Genomic DNA, 19,461 nt, shown 5'->3' with positions numbered 1-19,461 from the left:
GTTTTCAACAGAAATCAAGTCTGGTTGCCTAGGTTCTAAGGTTTGAAGAGTAACATCTCTGACCTGTGCACATGAGCTTTGGGAGGTGTGTTGAATTGTTCCCACAAACAGACGACTTTCATGAGGGAGCCTGGTGTTCCCTTCCTGTCTGAATGTGATGTTTTTTTCCAACATGTTACCCTGTGCCTCTTTTCCCTACACCAAACGATTCCTACCAGCATGTGCTTTTGTTGACTACCCAGTGTTGGTTGCAATGTGCTACACATATAGACGTGAACAATTTTGTTGAAACCCTTCAATGAAAATATAAGAACCCACAATTTTCTCTGAAATAACTTTTATACTGACAAAAGTGATTGGCATCCATCATTGTTTATTCCATATATAATGAAAATCAGATGGTACTTTTAAGTTTTGATTCAACAGAATGTTATAAAAAATAAAGCAAATGAAAATGGCATGAACAAATATGATGGGACCTTAAACCCAATATTTTGTTGCACAACCTTTATTGGCAATCACTGCAAGCAAGCATTTTCTTACCATCCTCTAGCAGCTAACCTTAGCGTAGCAACAGCAGGAAAATGACAAGTTAGTAAGTGTACTCAGCTTTGGGGCAGCAGTAGCAGCTGGTAAACCATTACAGTAACAGTAAGGTACAACTGAAAAAGGCTTGATACAATCGAAAAAGGCTTGCTCAATAATAGCTGCAGTACCATCCACTGAAGACAACTGTTCAGACCTCCACATCATTTGCTGTTTTTTCACTTGTTAGTGTGAGTTTGATCAAAACTTCCGAAGCCCACAACAGTCTTAATCAAACTGCAGCTAAAGCCAGCAGCTTGACTGACTGCATGTCCCTGCTCATTACTAACAACTCTCAGGTGTGTAACAGCTGTGGGTGAAAATGATGCAGCAATTTAAATCAGATGTTTAGGACATTAAAGAAGTATTTCACTGCTGGAAAGATTGCCATCCATCCACCCATCCATCCATTTTCTTCCGCTTATCCAGAGTTGGGTCGCAGGGACAGCAGCCTAAGCAGAAAGATAGCCTTTTAATAAAATTGCAGTAAAAAGACACTAATCGTTTTCAAACTGGTGCTACATGACCAGAAAAAAAACAAGGAAAAAGGACACTTTTTCTCAAGGGGTAAAAAACCTACAACTACCAGAATGCACTGTGTCACACCAGACCAATAAACACATCTGCTGGTGGGTGATGTAATGCAAACTTGTCACATGAAACAATAGCAAGAAACATGCTATTCTATAATGGTAGGATAAAACAAGTTTCTGAAAACATTTCAGCCAGTTTGAATTGCCCAACTCAAGTTGGTAGTCAGACAGCCAAAAGACCAGTGTGATAGGCAGTGCTTTGGTGGAGAAACTTTCATCCGTAAAGCTTTTTGCCTGTATAAAGGTAAGTGCCAGGCATCTTCACCTTCTGCACCAGCTGTGGTTCAGAGGTAGAGGAGGTCACCCTTTAATGGGAAGTTCAGTAGTTTGATCCCCAGCTCCTCTAGTCAACATGTCAAAGTATCGTCGGGCAAGAAACTGAACCCCAAATTGCTCCAGATATGGCACCAGGTGTGGCAGGTGTGAGTGCATGTGAATGGTTAATGAGGAGCAGGTGGCACCTTGTACGGTAGGCTCAGCCACCAGTGTGTGGATGTGTGAGGGAATGGGTGAATGTGACATGTAGTGTGAAAGCATTGAATGGTCAAAAGACTAGAAAAGTGCTATATGAGTGCAGTCCATTTACCACTTACCATTTAATGGAGGGTACAAGCAGGTATACCCACCTCTTCCTCTGGCCCTTTGCAGTATGCCCTATAAGCCAAAAAGCCTTTGGAATATATTGGAGAGTATAACCACTTCCTTCTCTATAACCTCTGTCAACTACCACTACACCACTGCTGATAGGTCTTTCTCACAAAGGACATTTTGACATGTTAGTGTGGGAAAGCTCAGGTGTTCAATCATACAATGAATGAGTGCATGCTGGCTCTCTGTCACACTGTTATGACTCACTAGGACTCTTGAATAGAGCAGAGCAATTATGATACGAGTTACACCTGTGCTTTTTCCACCATGACAACTCGAAATGTCTGCAAGGAAAAAGGTCTGTTGTCCATCCAGATAATTCGCAATGGATTTCTGGAACATGTTCAGCCGTTCATATTTTTAAAATTGACTTATAATCACTGTAGTTCAAGCCGTGCAGGTAAGATTTAGCAGCAAATTGAACCCAAACCTTCCATCCACTGACATGTTCTCTTTATACTATTTATATTTATTGATGACGGCAGTGTTAACGTCACTCATGGTGCAGGAATCAAAAGGTCGCAAAATGCTTTTCACAGTTGCAGAGATTTACCAAGTCAATCTAATACTGAGTACAGTATGAGGCTGTTTTGAGTAGGAGTTGCTTCAAAAGAAGCAAGTTGCACCATGATGGAATCAATTTCCTTCCTTTTTTATTTCTTTTTTGTAGACTTTACTCTTATCTCAATATACGACATCCCTATATACGACATCCCTATTTTATTTATTTGTTTCCAAATTAGATTTCAAAAATCTCACACAAATATGTAAGGCCACACTATCTTATTGAATGATTCATTTACAAAAAGAGCAAACATACTTACAGTCCCTCCAGGATTTCACGATGTTACGATCACAACAGTTAATGCAAATTCAGCCAATGACCTTGTGTCTTCTGCCCAACCTCACAATATTGTCCAATAATCGCAACTTTACAGCAAATTCATTCAACATAGAATAGAAAGCCTTTATTGTCATTGTCCATCCATCCATCCATCCATCCATCCATCCATCCATCCATCCATCCATTTTCTACCACTTATCCGAAGTCGGGTCACAGGGACAGGGAAGCCCAGACTTCCCTCTCTCCGGCCACTTCGTCCAGCTCTTCCTGGTGGATGTTGAGACGTTCCCAGGCCAGATGAGAGACGTAGTCTCTCCAGCGAGTCCTGGGTCTTCCCCGGGGCCTCCTATTGGTGGGACGTGCCCTGAACACCTGACCAGGGAGGTGTCCGGGAGGCATCCTAATTAGATGCCCAAGCCACCACATCTGGCTCTTCTCAACATGGAGGAGTAGCGACTCTACTCCAAACTCCTCCCGGATGACCGAGTTTCTCACCCTATCACGAGGGAGAGCCCAGCTACCCTACAGAGGAATCTCATTTTGGTCGCTTGTACGTGCAATCTTGTTCTTTCAGTCACTACCGAAAGCTTGTGACCAGAGGTGAGGGTAGGAATGAAGATCGACCGGTAAATCGAGAGCTTTGCCTTTTGGCTCAGCTCCCTTTTCACCACAACAGATCGGTGCAGAGTCCGTATTACTGCAGATGCTGCACCGATCCACCTGTCTATCTCCCGCTCCATCCTTCCCTCACTCGTCAACAAGACCCTGAGGTACTTAAGCTCCTCCAATTGGGGCAGTATCTCATCCACGATCTGGAGAGGGCACTCCACCCTTTTCCAGCTGGGAACCATGGCCTCGGATTTGGAGGTGCTGATTTTCATCCCGGCCACATCTTGACCAGACACTTCATAGTAACAGATGTCAATGCTACTGGCCTGTAGTCATTTAGACATGTGATTGCTTCTTGCTTTGGGACTGGTACAATTGTGGCTGCCTTTTAACAAGTGGGCACACATGCTCTGTGCCAGGGACAGGTTGACAATGGTTGTAAATACCTAAATCAATACAGACAAGAACATAAACTCCACTCCAAGCCCTAAAAATACTCCATTAAGATATGCTCACCAGCTCAGATTCAACACCATCCACATCTCCGAAACCACCATGCTGTATGGAGGTAGGCAACATGCTCATATCCATCAAAAACAAATGATGGACTCGATGCAAGACTTGCACTGAGTGAAGTACTACACAGGGAATTTTCAGTCTCTCCAGCCTGAGCCTGGAGTTCAGTTAGGAACAAATATAAACTCTCACCAAGGAAAATAAATCATCAACGGTCTGTCAAAACCATCACCACCCAGCTCACTTCTGTTTTTCCCGAAAACAAAGCCATGAAAGAAACTGTTCTGGATTTACAAGCATGAGGGACATGTTAGTATTCACTTGCATTCCTGAACAACAGCCCACAGATAACCCTGAAAATCAGCCAAAGAATTCTAGACCAAACAGCTCAAATTACCTGCAGAAAACGTCAACATCACATTCCACTATGTGCACCATATAAGATCAAAGAACACCAATCGACCATAACCAATCATTGCAAAACTGGTACAGCCAAAAGGCAGACAGCTGAAAGGAACGCACTATGCACAATAATCTCTGTCTGTTTGATCAAGAACGAGGTTACACACACAGAACAGAGAAGTCATGCCAAGACAGGATATAGCATGTGCTTCAGTTGAATTCACACAAAGTCCAACAGTGCAGCACCTTCTTGCAGGTTTGTGTAGAGTTGTATGTGTGTTTATTTGAATGTAGCTGTCATCATACTATCAGAAAAAAGTGTTTTATTTTATTTTATAAGACTAAGTTGAGCTACTTCAGTGTCGGTGTGAGCGCCATCATAAGGCAATTACATGAGGGCCCCCGCAGCCAACCCTGAGTGGGTCCCTTTCCTGCAGCAGGTGAATTATTACATCTGTCATCGTGGGGACACTTATCAATGAAATGCAGAACCAAATTTAACAGACCACTTAAGAACACTATTCACATATTATTGTATTGAGTAACTGTTGGAGTTTTTCAGCTTTTGTGTCTTTAGCGTCACAACTACTGTCAAGCTGTCTTATTGAATGCTAAAACTACTGTGTTGTCTGCCTCATCAGAAATGGAACCTTTTCTTCCTGCCACTGTGTCCAAAATCAGTTAGGCCTGTTTCATTTTCACTGACCTTCCAATTGCTTTTTAACTCTTCCTGACTGGCTCTGATCTGTATAACAAAGAAAGCTTTGAAATTTGGATTTTTTCAATACTTGTTTTATGTCATGCAGTTATTAGCTCTGAAAAAGCATAATGATATGCAAACTATATGATTTTAATTAAAAAAAAAAAAAATATATATATATAAAATAGTGCTGGGCCGTTAACGGCGTTAACGTGCTGCGTTAACGCGGGATTCTTATCGCGCGATAAGGAAATTATCGCGCGATAAACTATTCACTAAGTTGGGTCTATACAGTGAGCAAGGCACCAATTTCACTTTGTTGTTTAAGCGCGGATGTATACCTGGTCGAATTACGCGGAGGGGGCGTGAACAAGGCGGAAGCTGGTCTGCCTGAGTGACTGGAGTGATTGGCTCAAGCCGTGTCACAAAGCTGCTGACTGTTAATGGTCTTCTTCATGACCTCTAATGTAGGCCCACAGTTCAGTTAGGGTCATGTTATCAGAGGCTGCGCCCTCTGCTGTTCATTCCAGTTAGCAGGAAAAAGCTTTTTCCACATGGAGACAGAACCTGTGTTCCTAAATGTCTGTGTTTAACAAAATAAAAAAAAGTTAAACACCAAAGTAAATTTTATGGAACATTATTTTTCTTTACCAAATATTATAGTAGAACAGCTTTCTCAAGCATTTTGTGATGCATTTTCATCATTTAGATAGATAGATATTATTTTGAATGTCTTTGGCAAAATTCAAATCTATAATTTTAATCTAGATTAATCTAGATTAACTACAGGATTGCAGTGAGATTAATCTAGATTAAAAAAATTAATCTATGCCCAGCACTAATATATAATAAATGTATTTTTCCAAAATTCTTGTCATGATAGAAAAAAAAACACAAATATCACAACCTGCATCGCAATTTTTTTTCAGAAAAACTGCTGTGAATTCAGGGATTTCAGGCCACAACAATCACAAGACAACACCAACTGAATTGCAGGCTATGATATACTTCCATTGACATTAATACACAAGAACAAAACTGCAGTGATTCTGCTTTACTGCTTTACTTTTGGTTTTGTTGTATGGCTTTCTCTTGTCTCTTGTGGGGCATGCGTGTGTGGCAGGAGGCTTACTGTGTTTCTTCTTTGCTTGCGATTTTTTTTTACTTTCTGTGCGCTCAGGTACTCCTGTGTGCCTCCCCATTTTGCCAGCATTTGTGTCTTCAGTGCTTTGACTTTTTTCCATGTGCTCAGCCTTCATCAGATATTTCTCTACCAATCATCCAGCTACCTGCCTCCACTGCCTGCTCCTTTGTTTGATTGTTTTCTTTTCTTTTCTTTTCTAAAGTAAACTCTTTTTCTACATATCTACCAGCGTCACTCTCCACTCTGGGGTCCAACACAACCTAAACCTAACAAAAATGTCATCAGCATGCGTTATCCATCTACACCCCTGTAGTGTTAAAGCTCGGTATGCACTGTGCAATTTTGAGCTGTCTCAGACAATAGTGACAGAAATGTGGTGACATCTTTGGACATGGCTCTGAAACGGTGGTCCTACACAGCAGTGAAAGAGTTTGGATGGACGTTGTCACAGTCATGCGATCAAAGAACCTGGGATCAAATTCTGACAGTGTCAGAAATTTGGAATGAGCATCTGACTGTGTGACTGCTGTTACGTCCTAAAACTACTGACCAACCAAAAGAAATGCAGCATGAAATGATGCTCTGATCAGCACAACTCTGCTAGTGCATACCACAAACTAATGCTAATGTGGCAGGATAGCGCTGCACTCCCTGCCGTGAGGGGCAGTGTGGCAGACAATTGCGCATCACCTATAAATAGACCAGGTCGGACCCGTCTCGTCCTTTCCGCTTCCTCTTCCTCCTTCATGGAGCCGACAGCGTGTGTGGTGGCGTCTCGCTGGTTTGCAGGTTAGATCTCAAAACAAAGGTATGCATGCTCTGTGTCTCCTCAATCCGCTCAAGTTATTCTGTGTTGTGGGCCTGGCGCTTACCTCAGTTTCGCTCCGTCCGGCAGTGCGGTGTTACCTGGAGCGGGGCTGTCTCCCTCGGGTCAGTGTGTGTGTGTGGTGCACTCTCTGCGGGTAAGACGCTCAGTTCTCTGCTATTTTTATATTATGCTGCTGATGGTCGGGTGAGGTGTACTGATTTGTTTTCTCCCGGCTGTCGCTGCTAGAATCTGGGCTGTGCGCTTCCTCCTCCTGCCACAGTGACATCTCTGATCCTGCTCTCCGTACGCGGCCGTTACGCACCGCTGTGAGCCTTGCTGCTGTCCTGGCTCTTTCTGTGTCCGGGCTCTTCCTTTTGGCCTTGGTTTTTTCTCTTTTAGTTTCGTCTTGGCTTTGGCGTTGTCTTGGCTCGTGGCTGTCCCTCTCTCGTCCATTCTGCCGGTGTAACTGTTCTCCGTGTGGCTCTTCGTGGGACTCCAGCCGCTTTGACTCGGCGCTCCGGTTCGGCCTGCACTTGACTCTCTGATCCGGCCCTGTTGACTGCAGCCAAAGGCTGTGGCAACACAGCCTAGACAAAAGTTGCCGGCGTGCGCAGAGAGAGGCGTCCTAACTTTTATTGCCACAGAGCCATACCCGCCAAGACTGTTGTAAATTAGAGTGGCAGACATTTATTGATTGTTTGGGTTTATTTCTTTTCTATTTCTTTCCATTGGATTATTATTGCGTCTCAGTGTTATATTGGATTTATTGTTTGGATTTATTTATGTTATTTCTTTTCATTGAATTATTATTGCTTGAGTTTCTGTTATATCGGATTAATTGTTTAGAAATATTTCTTTTTCCTGATTTTGATAATTTGTGATTTAGTATAGTTCCTTTTGGCTTTGGGGTGTTATTTTTGATTATGTTGTGTGTGAGGACTGCCTTGATTTTATGGTTTTAATATTGTTTTCTTTCTGTTGACAGGTGCTGAGGCCCAGAGCGGCAGCGGTTTCCCTGGTGGTGGTTCCTTTTTCACGTTTTGGTTTGCAGTGTCACAGGTGAAGTATAGTTTTGGATCCCTCCTTTTTTTGTTACCGCTGTCGTGGTAAGCCCCAGCCCTGTCCCTTATTTCCCTTTAAGTGGCTCCTTACATCATTTCTCACCATTATTATTGTCTTTATTTTGATTTATTTAGTCTGTTACTCAGTTAAAAATAATTGTTTAATAAAATATATTTTTATAATTGGAAATCACGCTCTTGTCCTGTGGAGTTTTTCGAACTGCGTGCCTTGTTTCAAGTCGAAAACTGGTAACTTATGAAGTCCTGTTATATCCTGGGGTGAAAGCCCCCAGGTGGCGTTGTCAGCAACCTTCTTATTCCGCTCGCCTTGCCACACTAATAAATACTCAGAGCTCTCTGCAAAACTGGTACTTCAAGTTAGCCTTTTTTTCCCAGCTACGACCACATCCATGTTCTCCTCCTCCTCCATTTTCCGCAACACACATATTTGCCACTACAGCTGTGTAGAAGGATGATGTAAGCTGATGATATTTTGTTAATGCTTGTTGATGTACCCAAGTATATTAAGATCCATGTTGCAGAGTGCAGCTGCACTAAACTTTTAAGATTGTTAAAATCTCTCAGTCTGCAGGAGGCTTTAGAGAAAAACAAAAACAAACATGAATCAAGCCCTTGCTATGGTGGCATTTATGTGTTGATAATAGTCTGAAGAGGAAGAGGAGCACACTGGTTTTGCAACAAGAGCTCCAAGTATTTATCAGCATCTATTAGTATTCAGCATTCTCTAACATTCAACTTTGACATCAGTGTCACACTGATAAATGCACAATTTCATGCTGCATTTCTATTGGTTGTTAGTGGATGTTGTAACACCAGTTAAAAAGTTTAGATGGTCAGCCCAAATTTCTGACACTGTCAGAAATTGATCCCAGGCTGTCTCTGATCGCACAACCGTGATAACATCCATCCTTGAACTTCTCTCATTGTGCAACGCAGCACCACCGTTTCAGTGCCACGACCAAAGATATCACCACGTTTTTTTTTTAATTGGTTATTTTTTTGCCCCAAATCGCACAGTGTATACTACGCTTTGTACACACAAGCATGCAGGCACACACGCACACACAATTAAACAATTTATTGATGTCTACATAAAAAAATAAGGCATACAAGGACACAAATATTATCCTCCATATATGGCAACTGCCAATAATAGCAGAGACAGCACAGTACTTTGCAAGCCATTTAGCCCTTTTTGGGGCATCCTAAGATGCCCTCCATTGACCAACCTGTGAATATACCCGAGGCTGCCAAATATGAAAACACACACACACACACACACACACACACACACACACACACACACACACACAAACATTTCATTAATATTAATATTGATCTTCTAATACATGAGTTACTATTTTACACATCATTTTATCAGTGGATACATTCTGGATTCTGGTTACTCTTTCTACATTTGTCTGTCAGCACTGATGCGTGCAGCTGCTCACAGGATCTCAGAGCGAATATGTTTACATCTACAACCTGAGAGGATGCTGAGCAACACATTCAAACATACATTAGTTAGCCCACCCATACACACCGATGGGGTAGGAGTAAATTCTGTGCTGGGCAGGCAGAGGAAAATAGTGTAAATGCTTTTTGAGGCTCTGAGTGTGGACGATAAGTATGCCATGATATCGGTAGCTCTAAATGCAATGACCATTTTTTCTTCAGCCGAGCAAAGACTATCATTGGTGCAGCTCTATCTGACAATATCTGATTAATTTCGTGTGTGGTGGATGGGTGCACTTGAATCCAAATTCCCTTCCTCCTTTTACCTTGGCAGCTGAGAAAACAATCTCACCACAACATCCATTTAGCAGAGTTCAGTTGTTGTTTAGTAGCTGTTATGGAGCATATAACATTGTGAACGGTTGTGTATAGTCGTGTTCTAACCTGATGCTGTCCAGCAGCGTTTCATGCACTTATACCAAAAGCACTGTCAAAGTGGCAGTATTTTACGAGTTTGGAATGCGAACATGCTGGACGAACTATTTCTCCAACTTCTGGACACATGTTTTTGTAGCAGCACTACAAATAAACATCTGCTCTCACTACTGACAGAGGACAACTATGTCTGGTTGTGGAATGATTTGGTTGGGATCTGTTCTTTTGCAAATTAATCGACCATGATGTGGTCCATCCACACATCATGACACCAACATGATGGCCACACAGTACCCCCACCACCACCCGACTCCACTCTGAAGCTGCATCCAAACAGCACACAGCAGCAGCAAAGTGTCCACTTCACTGTGGTGCAGGGCGGGCAGGAATGGTAGGACAGCAGCTTGCATTCCCACTGTCACACCAGTCCTTCTTTACCATAAAGCACATATTTTGGTACTTAAAAAACAAAAAATAAAGCTTTGTTAAAACAAAGGGTATTAAAGTTCTTGATAACCTGTTGGAAACGTGTATGTTGTCCAGTTTATTTGTACAATGGCCAACAAGATGCTAGTTTGATCAACGAAAATCAACGAAATGTGGATCACAGCAGCTGTTTTATTTCCCCAAGCTTATCATGATGCCTCTGATGGAGATACAGATGCAGAGAGGGTCATCATTTTTCATGTGGTTGTGATGCTAGCTGCTCTTCTCCATCTCTTACTCCATGTTTTCTAGCGTTATTTCCAAATTGGACCAGAGGGCAGTACCACATAGCCAACAGAGCCAGGCTCTCTTTTTCTGAGCTGGCTCAACAAACCCTGCAGCCACAGTCAGAGATAACAGCTTCCACCAAGGTAGTTATCAGCTGTCTAAGTTAACTCAGGCTTTAAGCTTCAGGCTCTGTGCATGATCCTATAAAATGGGTCAAATTACACTTTCAGATCAATCGCGTGACGCCTACTTCTGACTTTAAAGAATATATAAGTATTATAGCAAAAAGCATCACTGTTATGGTGAGAGAGGAATGATGGTAGAAAATTACTAATTATGTGAATTTACAACTTAATGTAGGTTACTTATTTTACGATATCACTCTGTTATTTCTTTTTTGAAGTTTTTTTTGGCTGGGATGATCTGAAGGAATTATTGCACATTTCATATGCAAGTAAATTCCATCCTTATTAAAAATATAGTGACGTGTTACTGTTAAATTCTGCATGTAATTTTATAGAAGCTTCTTGTAAAGTCACTGTGGACGAGAAGACCACAGACACATAAAGTAGTTCACTGAGAGCAACAACAACAGTGTGAATCAAATAAACAAGTTCTCACTCAGATTTTCTGCATCACTGATAAACTTTGGGTTCCTGTGTAAAGACAGAAACATGACGCGATGCATACAGTCAGAGCTACTGTAACTGCATGGCTTTGTGGCATTTATGTAACATTATGGCTCATACAGTTGGATAAACTGTATTTATAACATTTTCTCTCTATCTTTCATATACTGACGCTGATTATAAAGTCACATAGAATAGTGTTGTGTAATTTTATGTGAGTCTCACGGGTGTGAATGTTTTTTGTTTTTTTTAAGTTGTTTGAGCCCTTAAGTGAAGGCAATTTTCTGTCATTATATGAAAGACAGTAGAGCTTTTTTAATCTTAAATCTTGGACTCAGCATACCTTGCCAATCACTAATCACTAATCACACTAATCTCGCTTCATGGTAACAGCCCTCTGACCGGCAAGCAGAGAGGCAGGAGAGAAGACCTTACATTTTATTGCTTTTACTTTCAGGCACCGTGAAGCTGTACTGACTGTTTACCTTCTCCTTTTATAACGGTTTATTTTTTATTTGTTTGTTGTTTTTTTTCTTTTTTATCTAATCTGCCACATTAACCTGAAATGTTTGCTTGCATGCTTTTAAGTGATGGTAATGTGTTTGTTGCTGTGTGAATGTCTTGGTTGGGAATAATTAAAATAAGGCAAAAACTGTGATAAAAACACATATCCTGTCCTAAGGTTAAGTGTTGCCTAACATTAAAGCTGCAAAGAAACATAAAATAAATACAAATAGGATTAATTAGTTTCATGAAAGCTGTCTCTGAGAAGAGTAAAACATGCCATATCTGACTGGTTAATGCTGCATCTGCAGCAACATAAGGCTTATCAAATTACCAGCTAGAAATTGCATACCTGTTTATTACCCATGGTGACTACTTTTCTTCACCAAATTTGATGGGTAAACAAGCCAGGAGTTAGATGGCTGAGCAAAGATATACCGAACACAAATGGGAGAAATGTAAACACTAAAACTGAGGTTTCATGTTGTAAATAGATGTAAAATCAAATTATACTGAACACACAGACAGACTTACAGAAGACTGAAGAATGAATAAATTCAGCACTGCTTAAGTGCCACATCCAGACAGAAACGGTGATCAATCCCATGTGCAAATATATAGGTCAACATTTGCAGTGTAAACAAGACTAATGGAGGTAGTCCCTGCTTACTGTCTCAGGGAAGCAGGAAAGCATTTTCCCCCCTACAGCTTTTGACTCTCCACTCTGTTTTCATGCCAGGTTTTTGGTGTAATGAGATCTTGTTAAAACAAAATGTGGTGGGGTGCTCCCCAGTTGCAGGTTAGTTCAGTGTCATGTAGTTTTTTTGTTTGCTTGTTTGTTTGTTTGTTTGTTTGTTTATTGTAGCTTCTGTTTGAAACAATAGCCACTCTTCCTTGGGTTGCCATTATCTTCATTTACAATATTTCACGTACAAGATTACATAAATACACATAACATAACATTCATACTTTGAGTTTGACGAAATACATTACAACACCAATACAACACACAAAAACGAACACAAATTCAAAAACTGTTTAATATATACAGTAATTCTACAGCTTAATTTATCTCTTCAATTGCTGATCAAATAAAATGCATGGAAACTGTCACGGCTCCGGTCCTGACTTTAGGTTTTACTCGTGTTCCTTTCCCTGTCTCCCTCATGTTTCTACCTCCCCTGTGTGTCTGTGTGCTTTGGGCGTGGCTCTCCCTCACCTGGCTCCTGATTCTCCTGTCTTCAATCATCTCATCAGCAAGCAGTATAAGAACCCATGGACTTCACTCGCTCATAGCCAGATTGCTTCACCAGACTGTGTGGTAGTGATGTCTTGGCCACGCTGCAATTTGCTAACAGAGTACTTTTCCTTGTGCTTTTCAGCCTGTTTTTCTGATGATTTTATCTTGTGCCACAGATCTCCACATCCCCATCTAGACCTTCTCACCCTGCTTTTACTGCACTAGCCAGTCCCAAATCCTTGTCATCCCATCAGACCTGCCTGCCTCTGCCTCCTCTCAACTGCCACATTCCCCCAGCACTCTTCCCCAATAAAAAAAAAAAATAGACAGCTCAAAGTCAGTTTCATATCTTCAAGACCATCAAAAGTATGAATCATATATAGTGTTCTACACTATTCCCCTCCCCCAACCACTCCCAGGCCCATAATTGGCTTGGCTTAATCTTCAGCTGTGGTGAAAGACTCCTTTTTGCCACAGAAGGTTTTTTAACTGATTGAAATGATTTGGAAGTATTGAAGCAGCTTCCACGGTAAGAGCTGTCCTCCTGATATTCTCCTGATATTAAGGAAAGAAGCCTCACAGCTCCTTTACAATTTTCTTTAGCATAGGACACAGTGGACCATTCTTTACCAAAGGAAAGGAGATAATGCCATCCCACAATGTCATGTGGCTGCAACATTTACAGCAAAGCACCATTTTGCCCTTCTTTGACCAAGAATTTTGTCACATCACACATCCACAGTCAATGTCTAAGGTGTTTACTGAGCAGTGTCCTGGTTCTTTAAAAGAGAACAGGTAGGGCCTCAAAAAAACCTTTAAAAAAATAAAACAAAAACAAATTTGGTCTGTGAAAAACAATAAAATGAAAAGCTGTCCATCTTTGATACACTGTAGTTTGATCTCAACATTCTTATTGCCAAGTCACATAACTGGAGCGGATCTCTGGAGGGCAAAACCTCATTCCAACACGGCGGCCAACAGTGAAAACTTCAACACGTTCTCATCCCAAGTTGTCGCTTTTCAGTGGGTATCCATGTCTCCATATTATCCTTCTGCATCTGCACTTCCATGTTCCAGGATACTGCGACCGTGAAGCCAAAAAATGCAAAATGTGGTTATGTTTATGGTAAATGGTAAATGGACTGTACTTGTATAGCGCTTTTACAGTCTTATTTATTTATTTTTTTAAATACTGTTTATTATTTTCAATATCATTATGACAAACACGGGCGATAAGGAAATATCTTCAAATAATATTTCTTGAAGGACATTCTCAATTTCCTGCCATGACCGCCTTAACTTTAGACAAGACCACAAAGGCACTATCGTACCAGTCTCAATTTTAAAGTGATGGCAGAGGGGGGATGTTTCAGTTTTGAGATGGCTCAGCCTGTGTAAAGTACATTCTACGTATAACTTTATTGTGGCACAGCCTATATCTGGTATTAATATACATCCTCTGAGACTTGTTCATTGATCTCATTCCAGTTTTCATCTATAATCTCAATTCCCAGATCCCTTTCCTATCATCCTTTAGCGTAAAGTTATCCTCTAATAACAAAGACTCGAAAAGGGAGTGTTTGGGTTTCTTCAAAGCGCTCCCCTGTTTGGACTGTATAAAGTGTCGTAACTGTAAAAATCCAAAGAAGTGTGTGGCTGGAATCGGGCGGTTATCCCTTAGATCATAGTTCACTATCTGGCCAGACCCAGAAACAATCGTGTACGGACCGTGGATGTATTATAAGGAGGTCTGGATACAGCTGTGGGGGCGGGGCCTCATTCATTTCTATGAGAGCTGCTCAGTGGCGCATGAAGCAGAGAAAACATGAGCACTGACTCCGACTCACTGTCTTGCTCACACAGATGACCCGAGTGCTCGAAGCAAACATCGCCGGTGCATGAGCATTCCTCTCGTAGTAGCTTAGCTTATTAGCAACAGCAGCTAATCGGCAGTATAACAGCGCTGTTGGTTTTAATATTTATGTGATTAGCAGATAATAGTATATCTATCTCTCTTTACACACACACACACACACACATACACACACACATACATACAACTCGAATCATATCGTAATCACGACTGAAGAAATCAAATTAACAGAATCAGAATGTGTTGTGCCCATAAAAAGGTAATAAAAGGTGGTGCTTGTAATATTGCCCCGTGTTTTATTACACAGCTCAACTTTAAGAATACTACGTTCAGTACCTTTTAGTAACTGTCACTAGTGCTCCGCGCTGCTCACTGATAACCTGTAGTTTGAATACAGACTGTAGACTGTATTTACAGTCTCTGATACAGACACGGTAAGATGTCCATATTACAGTCTTTACAGCCAACAGCGTATGGATGTGTTGTAAATTGTTAAAAATGATGAAATGTGATTAAAAAATGATGAATTACAGCAAAAATATCTATTACTACAGCCGGTACGAAGCCTGTGCTGTGTCAGAAACTCTTAGAGTTACATGCACGTTCTCACGGTAGAGGCCCGCGGGTCCGATGCGTGTTCATTTTATGTCTGGAGAAACACTGAATTCCAAATCTTGATTTGGAAAATAATGCATTTTACGTCTTTAGGACTTAATGTTTTTAATAATGGCTATAAAAAAATGCGTTCTGAAAAGTCAACATGTCTCAAAAAAAATTATCCAGTGATTTAAGGAAGTCTCTTTCCCAATGTTAAAAGAATGGAGAAAAGTCTTTCTGGGCCAGTGTGCATCACGTGATGCTGTAGTTCCACTTTCGGCCACTATGTAAATTTTGCTTCAGAGGGTGGCGCACTTCCTAGGGGCTTGGTATGGATCCGGATCTATAATCCATTAATTATTAGATGAATTTGACAGGATACTTAAATTTTAACCGGCGCAGCTTTTCTAGTGTTTATGGCAAACACGAGAAAAGCTGCACCGGTTAAGATCAGGAAATGAACTGACCAATCGCATACGAGTTAAGCCATCCCACGTGATGCTACTTAGTCAATCAAGTCTCTGTATTCCAGGCAGTAAACATAGCGGCACAGTCAAAAGTTAAAAGGCGAATGACAGATGAAAGGACAACAGAAAGACAGAAAGAACGATAAAGAAAGTAATTGAGAGAGAGAAGACGATCAGACGAGTGATCGATTGATTTGGAGACAGAGAGAGAAACAGACGATCGGAAGCAGGGAGAGAAACAAAGACGATAAGACGAGTGAGTTGGAGACGACGAAAAAAAACCCAGCAAATCCAAGAAAAGAATGATGGTGAAAATAGAGCTTTCAATCCGGAATGGACAGACTCATTTCTGTTCATTCTTCCCTCCCAGCACAAAACCACTGTGTCTGATATGCTCAGAGACTGTAGCGCTCATTAAAAGTGGCAATATGAAGCGCCACTATAACACAAATCACAAAGATTTTAAATGAGCATACCTGCTTAAGTCTGAACTGAGGTCACAGAAAATAAGCAGACTCAGAGCCCAGTATAATCAGTCCACCAGGATCTTCACCCACTCATTCACTGCCCGACAACGTGCTCATGAATGTTCCCTCAGAGTTGCTTAGATTTTAGGTCAACACAAAAAAAACAAATACTGACGGGGGGGTTGTCAAGGAGTGCATGAGTGCAGTAGCTGAAACTTGATATGAAGGAAAACAATAAGAAGGGCTATGTAACAAAATAAAGCAAATACCTATGTCAGCGTGATCAGCTACAGAGAAAAGTGAGATATTAACACAGGATGTACTAGCCCAGCTGCATGAAGCCATCCATGAGGCACTATGTGTAGGCTTGGCTGTAGATGAGTTCTCTGATGTGTCTGACAATGCTCAGTTGTTAATTTATGTCAGGTTCTTCAACAAAGACCAGAAAGTGTTCTGTGAGGACCTCTTAGGTTTTACTCCCCTTCAGACAAGTACAAGAGGAGAGGACATCTACCTGGCCATTAAGGAGAGCGAGGAATAGAGCCAAAACAAGTGGTTTCTATAACCACAGATGGAGCCCCTGTTATGATTGGGAGAGAGAGAGGAGCTGTAGCAAGACTGAAAGAAGACAATCCTGAGCTCATTGCATACCACTGCATAATCCACTAGTCTGTCCTCTGCTCCACCCTGTCAGATGAGCATGTTTAGGTGATGAACACAATAATGAAAATGATACATTTTCTCAGGGCATCCTCTTCCTATCAGTATCGCATGCTCAGGGAATTCCTCAGAGATGTTGAAGCAAATGCTGATGATCTTTTGCTGCACAACAATGTGAGATGGCTTAGCAAAGGCAGGGTTCTGGAGCGGTTTTGGTCCATCAGAAGGGAGGTAGCAGCTTTCTTTGTAGAGCTGAAAAGTCAGAAGCCAACACAGTTTTCTCTCTTTTTAAAAGATGAGAAAAAGACGGATAATGTGGCATTTTTGGTTGATATCACTTCACATCTGAATGAACTGAATATGAAGCTACAGGGCAAGAACAATTACATTTCTGAAATGATAACAGCTGTGTGCTCCTTCCAGAGGAAACTTGAGGTGTTCAGCGAAGACAAGCAGAGAGACTGTGTCCACTTCCCAGCAGTGCAGGACCAGGTTCAGGGACAGAGCGATGTGTCTTCTTTTGTTGACTTTGTTGATAAGCTGATTGTTAACTTCAGCAAACGGTTTGACAGCTTCTGCTTTGGACAGCAGCTCACCATCTTCATTCAGAACCCATTTCTCATCACAGATGTCAGGGGGTCCTCAAAGGAAGTCACACAGCTCTTTAAGTGGGCAAATGCTCCTCAAATGGAACTGGTTGATCTCCAGGTAGATGTTGCCCTGAAAGAGCAGTTCAGAGGAACTGACCCTGCCACTTTCTGGTTTCAAATGGTATCTGAGTCAGCTTTCCCAGGTCAGAGGAAAGTAGCCCTGTACATCATGACCATGTTTGGCTCCACGTACAGTTGCGAGGCAGCTTTCTCCACAATGAACTGTAGCAGCATAGAGGTGTTTATCCGCTGTCATTTGCCGCTGCTGGTAATGAGCGCAGCTGGTGGCCGTGATGAGGTGGGCTGGTATAAAAGCGGCCTTCCTCCCACCAGTTCTTCCTTTTGCGCCTCTCTCCGTCATCATCGGCGCGTCACTTCCGTGCCGGAGGTCGCTTGGCCGACAGGTATGGCTGCACGCTGCTTCACCTCGCAGGTTGTTTGTGTCTGTTTGTGTGCTTACGGCATTGGTGTTGTGTTGTAGGGCGATTGCCTGTGCGCTGCTCCGTGCCCCGTGTAGGTGCTGCTGCATTTGTTGGCCGTGGTAAGTGTCCTCTCTCTCTTTGCGGTGTGGTTGATGCTACTAATTGGCTAATGCTAGTGTGGTCCCAGGTAAACGCTGGTCGCTGCCCGGAGTCCTCTCTCTCCCTCCCTCCTCTCGTGTGTGTCTGTGTGTGTGCCGGCTGTGACCGAAAAGGTATGTGTGTCTCGTAGTGCGCACCGCATCATGTTCAGTCATTTAGCCATGCTAATAGTATTCTTGGTTAGGTGTTAATGTAACCAGCTGATTGGGGCCGCAGCTGTTTTGTTTTGTTTTGTTTTCTTTTCTTTTCTTTTCTTTTCTTTTCTTTTCTTTTCTTTTCTTTTCTTTTCTTTTTCTCCGCTGCTGCTTGTCTCCACCGCCTCTGCTTTGCCCTGCTGCTGCTTGGCTTCCACTGCACGGCGTAAAGGCTTAATTGCTTGTTCAAACGTCCTGTGCGTGACGGCTGCTCGGCCGCACGCCACAGGTGAAGCACAATTTTAAATATTGTATGTACAAGTGTGTCTGTGTGTAAACGTGTGGGTTACGTTCTGTTATTTTTGGATTAGTTGTATGGTTTAATTTGTATTTTTTTTCTTTTGATTAATCCTGATTTTGGCTACTGATGTAATTAATTTGTTAATTTGGTTAAATTGAAAGATTTTCTATATGTAATTTGGTCATTGTTGGGTTTGGGTTTTGTTTTCTTTTCTTTAGCTTTCCTTTTGTTTATGATTGGTTATATTTGTTTAAGTTCTGCTTGGGCAGTTATTGATTGATATACTTTAAGTTTAAGCTTGCGACCTGCCCCTTTAATTATAATTTTTGTTAGATTCTGATTTATTATTTCTTTGTTTTGTATTGTTCTGTGGTAACCCCACTAATTTGTTTAATTTCCCTTGTTTTCAGTTGCTGAAGGCCGGTGGTGGCGGTATTGGTGTTGGTGGTGGTCTCCCCTGTCTGCTGTGTCCCTGGGAGTGGGTTTCTTCACTGAGAGTGTGTCTGTCACATGTACCTGGTGATTTAAGTTGATTCCCTTTATTTTATTTATTTTTTTTTTGGTGGATCCCTCCCCTGCACTAGCTCTCGTTCATCCACTAGGCCTCAGCCCCGAAGTTTTTTTCCCTCCCCCCTTACTGTGTGAATAGTTGACCAGTGCTTTTAACAAGAATTATTTAATAAAATGTGTTTTAATTTTTGGAACCACGTCTCCTGCCTTTGAGTTAACGAACCTGTGTGCTTTAAGTTATAAAATTAATTCTCTGGGTGAAATTCCCAGGGTGGCGTTGTCGAGCCCCTTTTTTTTTTGGTAATAATATTAT

At 41.7% G+C, this 19,461-nt stretch overlaps 1 long non-coding RNA gene across 1 annotated transcript; it reads left to right on the top strand.

Moving 5' to 3' along the window:
* The first annotated feature begins 17,986 nt into the window (after positions 1–17,986).
* Positions 17,987–19,070, top strand: LOC121948768. The gene is made up of 4 exons (XR_006106182.1): positions 17,987–18,026; positions 18,104–18,163; positions 18,232–18,316; positions 19,049–19,070. It is a non-coding gene; the product is annotated as an uncharacterized LOC121948768 (long non-coding RNA).
* Positions 19,071–19,461: the final 391 nt, after the last annotated feature.

Source organism: Plectropomus leopardus, chromosome 10 (genome assembly GCF_008729295.1).
Source record: "Plectropomus leopardus isolate mb chromosome 10, YSFRI_Pleo_2.0, whole genome shotgun sequence".
Classification (NCBI taxonomy): Eukaryota; Metazoa; Chordata; class Actinopteri; order Perciformes; family Serranidae; genus Plectropomus; species Plectropomus leopardus.
Note: the sequence above shows the minus strand (reverse complement) of the source record. Positions and strands in the feature narration are given on the sequence as shown.